The 8,566-nt window shown below is 31.0% G+C and overlaps 1 non-coding gene across 1 annotated transcript; it reads left to right on the top strand.

The window, feature by feature from the left end:
• The first annotated feature begins 8,243 nt into the window (after nucleotides 1–8,243).
• LOC140980023 (small nucleolar RNA R71) lies at nucleotides 8,244–8,354 on the top strand. The gene has a single exon (XR_012175854.1). It is a non-coding gene; the product is annotated as a small nucleolar RNA R71 (small nucleolar RNA).
• The last annotated feature ends 212 nt before the right edge of the window (nucleotides 8,355–8,566 follow it).

Consider the following 8,566-nt stretch of genomic DNA (forward strand, 5'->3'; position numbering starts at 1 on the left):
AAAACATACCGTTGAATCACAAGTTCAGCATCACATGAATTTTCTTTTCTTACTCTTGGATGTTGGCCAATTAAGTTGAGGTAAGAATGGATCTGGTTCATGACTAAATCCTTGCAGTAAATCAATAAGATCACCTTCACTTGTAGCAAAAACTAACATCCTTCGCGAAGCTAATGAAATAAATCCCTGTTCCATAACATCATCAAGAAACGATAGCAGTTTATCATAATAATTGTTAACATTTAACAAACCAATTGGCTTATTGTGGATATTTAATTGTGCCCAACAAACAGTATGAAATATTTCCTCCAAAGTACCGAAACCTCCTGGCAAAGCAATGAAAGCATCTGAATGTTCAATCATTTGAGTAATTCGTTCATACATGTTGTCCACTTTCATTTCTTCCCCTATTGTTGGTCCAGTAAAACTTGCTAAGGTAATCGGAATAATGCCTAACACTTCACTTCCACCTGCATGCGCAGCTTTTGCAACTTTTTCCATGAGACCAACTTCACCACCACCATATACCAAATGAATCTTTTTTTTAGCAAGTGTTATTCCAAGCTTTTTTGCTACCTCTTCATAAATTGAATATTTTCCTTCACTAGATCCACAAAATACACAAATATTTTTTATTTTACTTACCGTGGACGTCGACATGTTGAGAAATATGTTTTCTGCAATTGTTAAATCATAACATATGAATTTATAAGCGTAACATACCAAAAGTCAATATTTGAACAGAAAATTATTATTATTAAAAGAAAATAAAAATGACATAAATTAAAACACATATATACAGCGTAGTTGTGATTGTGACTCACATCTTCCTCTGATTTTACGTTCAGTAACGGCTTCAACGCCTTCTATGAGTCGAGGATATGCTTCCCATCCAATTTTCTTATAAATTGGCAAACAGGGTCTTTTAACGTCAGATTCCCGAGACGAAATTGTATATATATATTTACTTATCTAAACAGATATACGTTACTACAGTAGGATCTTTATAAGGCTGATTCCACCGTCCATATTGATATTCCTCATGTTGAAATTGCCACCATAGTTTAAGAAGTTCATTTTGCACGTACCCACTAGAATGCGTATCAAGAACCTCTAGAAAATTATCCAAAGGCTCTTTACTCAGACCATTCTTAATGAATAAAATTTTATCTTCTCTATTCATTGATGTCATTCCAACATTTTTGCATTTCCCTTTACAAGTCCACCTTGCACATTTATGACATCCACCTATACGTTTAGCTCTTCGCTTCTTGGCATATGTGCTTTTACCAAATCCTGGCATATGTCTTATTATTATTTCACTTGCTTCCCCAACCAATCGGACTTTTGCTTCAATTATCAACCGGATATCATTCGGTATGCCATATAACATCATCAACCTTAGTCGCTCACATCTAGCTTTATAAATTTTTTTCAACGCATTATCAGGTAAACAAGCAAAATATTTACGAAGATTCACAATACAAGCATCCATATTATTATTATTATTATATATTTCAATTATTTTGGGAAAACTGAAAAAAACCGACTTAGATAGTCACGGAGTACCGTTATCCACCACTTAACCGGGAAATGAACTAGAATCTACAAAAACAAAATGAAAATATCAAACAACTATTGTAATGCCTGAAATTTTATTACGGTAATTTGAGATTAATTATCGATAAATTGATGTGATTATAGTCAGAGCAAGTCGAGAGCTGATTTAAAAGGAATCGAATTGAAAATGGAATAGCAATGCATGTACAAGAATGATTGGGCAGTGTTTTACGCGCACATGAGCGAGGTGCGCGCATATGCACGAGGTGCCGAGTAGCTAAGATTTCATTCTAGAGAATGTCGCGCATATGCCCAGGATTAGGGCTCGAGTAGTAGAATTGGTTGACGCCGAGACCAGTAGGTCTCGCGCATATGCGCCGGTAGAGGTCGCGCATATGCGCGAGACGTGCAGGGCAAAGAACGAGCCACTTGCCCCTCACCATGCATGATATATATATATAGTCAAACCTCATTCAGTATTCCTCAGAAATATTCGAGAAAATCTCCAGAGGAAATTGAAGTTTACGAAAGATCCGCCCGTCAGAATTTCAATCCGACTTCAGTATCGTGTTTCTATCGACGAGAGCTTCCACTAGACATAAGTTTCTTATGTTTTTGATATGATTTGAAATTATGGGATTGCCAGAATCGGATATGATTTATATATGGTGTTCTTGACATAGTAGACATCGTATAATTGAAACAGGATTGAAGAACAGATACCGTATGAAATTGTTATTAATTTCGGAAAGGATTTGATTGAGATTTGATATCAGATTCGTATTGTGATTGATTATGAGTTGAAATTGATATCAGTTGATAATTGTATTGCTGGATATATTGAGATTGTGCAGTTATGCCGTTGAAACAAGAATTTGATTTAGTTCTGATTATATTCAGTATTGATTTGAGTGGTGTATTGATATTATACCCCTCGATATTGTCAGTGCCAGATTGAGTATTGATAGGCTTTGAGTTCGAGACTTCGACAGAGTCAGATCGACAGAAAGAAATGTATAAATCAATGTTGATCCGGGATTGCACAACTCAAGTTAGATTTGACTTGAGTTTCCCTAAATCACATACTTTACTTTACTGCATTGATAATTGCAATTGAATGAGATTGATACACTTGGGCTATTGATTGATGTATGGAGTCATAGGCATGATTCGCCTAGTCGTTGGGTGATTCGCCAAGTCTTCGGCTGATTCGTCAAGGCACTGGACGTGTAAATTATATCGATGTCGCTTAGGAGTTGATTCATTCCTATCGCTGAGATTCGATATATGTGTTAATGTCCAGAAACTGGGATCCCTAGATTAGAGATGAGTTGAGTCTGAGAGGACGAGTCAGGAGTTGATTTACAGTGTTATATCCTTTCATGTTTTCAGAATTGATATATGTTATTGATAACTGTTATATGCTTTTGTACATGTTTTATATAATTGCATGTATACATGATTTATACTGGGATTATATCTCACCGGAGTTATCCGGCTGTTGTCTTGTTTGTATGTGTGCATGACCACAGGTGGGACAGGATCAGGGTCAGGAAGATGATAAGAGAGAGTCAAGATTAGCGCGGAGATCCGGACTTAGAAATGAATCTGTTCCATTACTTGACATGTAGTAAATGAACAGTAGTCACTATGAATCACTTTTGTACAGGACTTGTACCATAGACCTGGATATGGATCTTATATCTGAAATAAGATTTAATTCATTGTTGCGCACTCATATAATTTAAAAAAAAATTTTATGTCACACATTTTCTTAATTTCTATATTAAATCTTAATCGTGATTAAAAATATGAATTTGGTTCGGGTCCCCACAACTATTGTGGATCATATAAAGGCATAAAATCATCATTAAGAATTTCATTTTCTATAAAAGGCTTAAGTCTTTGCCCATTAACTTTAAACACGTCATTATTTTTAGGATTTTCAATATCAACAGCACCATGAGGATAAAAAAATTTAACTATAAATGGTCCTGACCATCTCGATCTTAGTTTTCCTAGAAGTAAATGCAAACGAGAATTATAAAGTAAAACTTTTTGTCCAATTTCAAATGACTTTCTCATAATATTTTTATCATGAAAGGCTTTAGTTTTATCTTTATAAATCTTTGAATTTTCATATGCATCATTTCTTAATTCTTCTAGTTCATTCAATTGCAATTTTCTTAATTTAGATGCATCATCTAAATTAATATTAAATGCTTTAATTGTCCAATAAGCTTTATGTTCAAGTTCAACCGGTAAATGACAATGCTTACCAAAAACTAACCTATATAGTGACATCCCTAATGATGTCTTAAATGCAGTTCTATATGCCCATAATGCATCAGTTAATCTTAAAAACCAATCTTTTCGATTTGGATTAACTGTTTTTTCTAAAATTTGTTTTATTTCTCTATTTGCAAGTTCAACTTGAGCATTACTTTGAGGATGATATGGGGTAGAAACTTTATGTGTAATGCCATATTTTCTTAACAAAGAAGAAAATGATTTATTTATAAAATGACTTCCCCCATCACTAATTATTGCTCTAGGTATTCCAAATCGACTAAAAATATTTTCTTTTAAAAATTTTATAACAACTTTATGATCATTAGTTCTACATGCAATTGCTTCAATCCATTTTGAAACATAATCAACAGCGACTAAAATGTACGTATATCCAAAAGATAATGGAAATGGACCCATAAATGCTATCCCCCAACTATCGAATATTTCAATAATTATGATTGGATTTAAAGGCATCATGTTTCGTTTTGAAATTGATCCCATCTTCTGACAGTTTTCACAAGATTTTATTGGCCCTCTTTATTCAAAGATGCCCTCTTTATTCAAAGATACGCATTTATTTTGCAAATCTTGTGAAAACTGTCAGAAGATGGGATCAATTTCAAAACAAAACATGATGCCTTTAAATCCAATCATAATTATTGAAATATTCGATAGTTGGGGGATTGCAAAATAAATGCGTATCTTTGAATAAAGAAGGCCAATAAAATCCACATTGTAAGATTTTTCCAGCTGTTTTATTGGATGAAAAGTGACCTTCACATGCTTCAGAATGACAAAATTTAATAACATTACTTACTTCATTGTCGGGTATGCATCGTCGAAAAATTTGGTCAGGACAATACTTAAACAAGTAAGGATCATCCCAATAAAATTTTTTAACTTCTATCAAGAATTTATTCTTATCCCGTGAATTCTAATTAGAAGGCATTTTATTTGTCACAATAAAATTTACAATGTTAGCAAACCAGGGCATAATAGTAGCATAAAACAACTGATCATCTGCAAAATTTTCATTTATTGGTATTTCATTATGAGATGATTCAGTCATTATTCTAGATAAATGATCGGCTATGACATTTTCTTTTTCTTTTTTATCTTTAATTATAATATCAAATTCTTGTAACAATAAAATCCACCGTATTAATCTTGGCTTAGCATCTTGTTTATTTGATAAATATTTTACGGCAGAATGATCAGTGTACACAATAGTAGTAGAACCAATTAAATAAGATCGAAACTTATCTAATGCAAATACTACTGAAAGTAATTCTTTTTCAGTAGTTGAATAATTTATTTGGGCACTATTTAAGGTTCTACAAGCATAATAGATTGCATACGGTTTTCCTTCTTTTCTCTGTCCTAACACAGCTCCTATAACATAATCACTTGCATCACACATTAATTCAAATGGTAAAGACCAATCTGGAGGTTGTAAAATAGGTGATGTAATTAAAAGATTAATTATTTTTTTAAAAGAATTTTCACATTTCTGAGTCCATTCAAATTGTGTATCTTTTGTTAAAAGATTCAAAATTGGTTTAGATATTATGCTGAAATTTTTTATTAATTTTTTATAAAAATCTGCATGACCCAAGATTGATCTTATTTCTTTGACCGTTTTTGGTGATGTTAAATTAGCAATAACATCAACTTTGGCTTTATCAACTTCAATTCCTTTTTCAGATATCACATGACCTAACACAATCCCAGATTTAACCATATAATGACATTTTTCCCAATTTAAAACAAGATTTTTTTCTTCATCGTTTTAATACTTCTTCTAGGTTTTTAAGAACAATTTTCAAATGAGTTTCCAAAAACAGTTATATCATCCATAAAAACTTCTACAAATTCTGCAATCATATCACTGAAAATAATTAACATGCATCTTTGAAAAGTAGCCGGAGCATTACATAAACCAAATGGCATTCTTTTAAATGCAAAAGTTCCGAAAGGACAAGTGAAAGTAGTTTTTTCTTGATCTTCTAATGATATAGGTATTTGATAATACCCCGAATACCCATCAAGAAAACAATAATAAGAATTTCCTGCTACTTTTTCTAGAATTTGATCTAAAAATGGTAATGGTAAATGATCTTTTTTAGTTGCATCATTTAATTTTCTATAATCAATACACATACGCCAACTAGATGGAATCCTAGTTTGTAATAACTCTCCCTTTTCATTTTTTATAACAGTGATGCCTTACTTTTTAGGTACTACTTGTGTTGGACTTACCCATTTACTATCTGAGATTGGATAGATAATTACAGCGTCTAATAGTTTTAATACTTCATTCTTAACAACTTTTTTCATATGTGGATTTAACCTTCTTTGTGGTTGTTGATATGTTTTAGCATTTTCTTCCAAATGAATTTTATGTGTGTAAATAAAAAGATTTATACCTTTTATATCTTTCAAAGTCCATCCAATTGCATTTTTATATTTTTTAAGTAATTTAATTAAATCTTCTTCTTGATTTGGTAGAAGAGTGGAAGAAATTACAACAGGAAATGTTTTATTTTCACCAAGAAATACATATTTCAATTCGAATGGTAAAACTTTTAATTCAAGTTTTGTATTATCATCTTCTTTAAAATTATTTTCAGACTCAAAATTTTCTATTGAAAAAACTTCAGATTGTTGATTTAAGTTTTCTTCTTGTATATTTTCTTCCACAATTGTTTCAATTTCATTATCATATTCATTTTCATTAATAATTGGTTGTTTACATAAATTGAACACATTAAGTTCTAGAGTCATATTTCCAAAAGACAATTTCATTATTCCATTTCGACAATTAATTAAAGCATTTGAAGTTGCTAGAAATGGTCGTCCCAATATTACTGGAATTTCATTATGTACTTCTATTGGTTGTGTATCCAAAACAATAAAATCTACAGGATATATGAATTTATCAACTTGAACCAACACATCTTCTACAATACCTCTAGGTATTTTGATTGACCTATCCGCCAGTAAGAGAGTAACAGAAGTGGGTTTTAATTCTCCTAAATTAAGTTTTTCATAAACTGAATAAGGAAGTAAATTCACACTTGCTCCCAAATCTAACAAAGCTTTTTTAATTTTATTTTCTCCAATAATACATGAAATTGTTGGACAACCAGGATCTTTATATTTTAAACTAGAATTATTTTGAAGAATAGAACTTACTTGTTCAGCCAAGAATGCTTTCTTCTTCACATGCAATTTTCTCTTCACAGTACATAAGTCTTTTAAAAATTTTGCATATGAAGGTACTTGTTTAATAGCATCTAATAATGGAATATTTATCTTTACTTGTTTAAAAACTTCATAGATATCAGGATCATTTTTTTGTTTTTTATGATTTGTTAATGCATGAGGAAATGGTGGAGGTTTATTTGATTCATTTACTATTTCAGATGATTTATCATTCAACATATTATTTTTAGAATTTAAGGTATCATTATTCTCAAAAGTATCAGGATTATCATCCTTTATCTTTGATTTTAAATGATCCTTGTTTTCATTACTATATGGATCATTAACTATTTTACCACTTCTAAGGGTAATAACAGATTTTATTTGATCAATTTTTTCATTTTTTAACTCTTGATTTGATTTTTAGGATTAGGTTGAGGTTGAGATGAAAATTTTCCTTTTTCATGAATATTAAGTGCAGATGCAAATTTTGCAAGAGTTTCTTTCAAATCAGTCATAGATTGACTGTTTTGAATATTGATAGATTCTTGCTTTTGGATAAATGCATGAATTACATCTTCAAGTTTTTTCTTGGAGGTGCAACATAAGGAATATAACCTTGATGATTTTGGTTATTTTGAAAATATTTTTGTGAGGGTTGTGCATTATTATCATTCCTCCAACTAAAATTAGGATGATTTTTCCATCCAGGATTATATGATGTTGAAAAAGAATCTAATATTGGTTTTTTATAATTGTTAACATAATTTGCTTGTTCATGGAGACATTCTTTAAATGAAGGTAATGTTGGACAATTTTTTGTAGCATGATCATGTGTATCACATATATGACAAACAATTTCTTGAATACTTTTTAATTGACCACTCTTTTTCATTTCTAATAACTCAATTTTTCTTGCTAAAGATGCAAGTTTAGCTTGAATATCTATATCATCTTTAAGATTATAGATACCACCCCCATTTGTTGAATTATTGATTTTAGTTGTTGGTGGTTCTATTGTGCCTATATTATCCCAATTTTGAGCATTTTCTGCTAATGAATCCAAATACTCCATAGCTTCATTTGGGTTTTTATCTTCAAAAGTTCCATTACACATGAATTCTATCATTTGCCTATCTTTAGGTATTAGACCTTCATAAAAGTGAGAAACTATTCTCCATGTTTCAAAACCATGATGTGGGCATGTATTAAGTAATTCTTTATATCTATCCCAACATTGATAAAATGTTTCTCCTTGTTTTTGAGAAAAAGTAGTAATTTGTCTTTTAAAAGAGTTTGTTCTATGGGAAGGAAAAAACTTTTTGAGAAATTGTTGTTGCATTTCTTCCCATGATCTTATTGAACTTGATCTCAAATTTTGTAGCCATGTTTTAGCTTTATCTTTTAAAGAAAAAGGGAAAAGCTTTAATCGAACTATATCCATGCTACAATTTTGATCATTATAAGTGTTACAAACTTCCTCAAATTCTCTTAGATGTAAATATGGATT

This window comes from Primulina huaijiensis, chromosome 6 (assembly GCF_012295235.1).
Source record: "Primulina huaijiensis isolate GDHJ02 chromosome 6, ASM1229523v2, whole genome shotgun sequence".
Classification (NCBI taxonomy): Eukaryota; Viridiplantae; Streptophyta; class Magnoliopsida; order Lamiales; family Gesneriaceae; genus Primulina; species Primulina huaijiensis.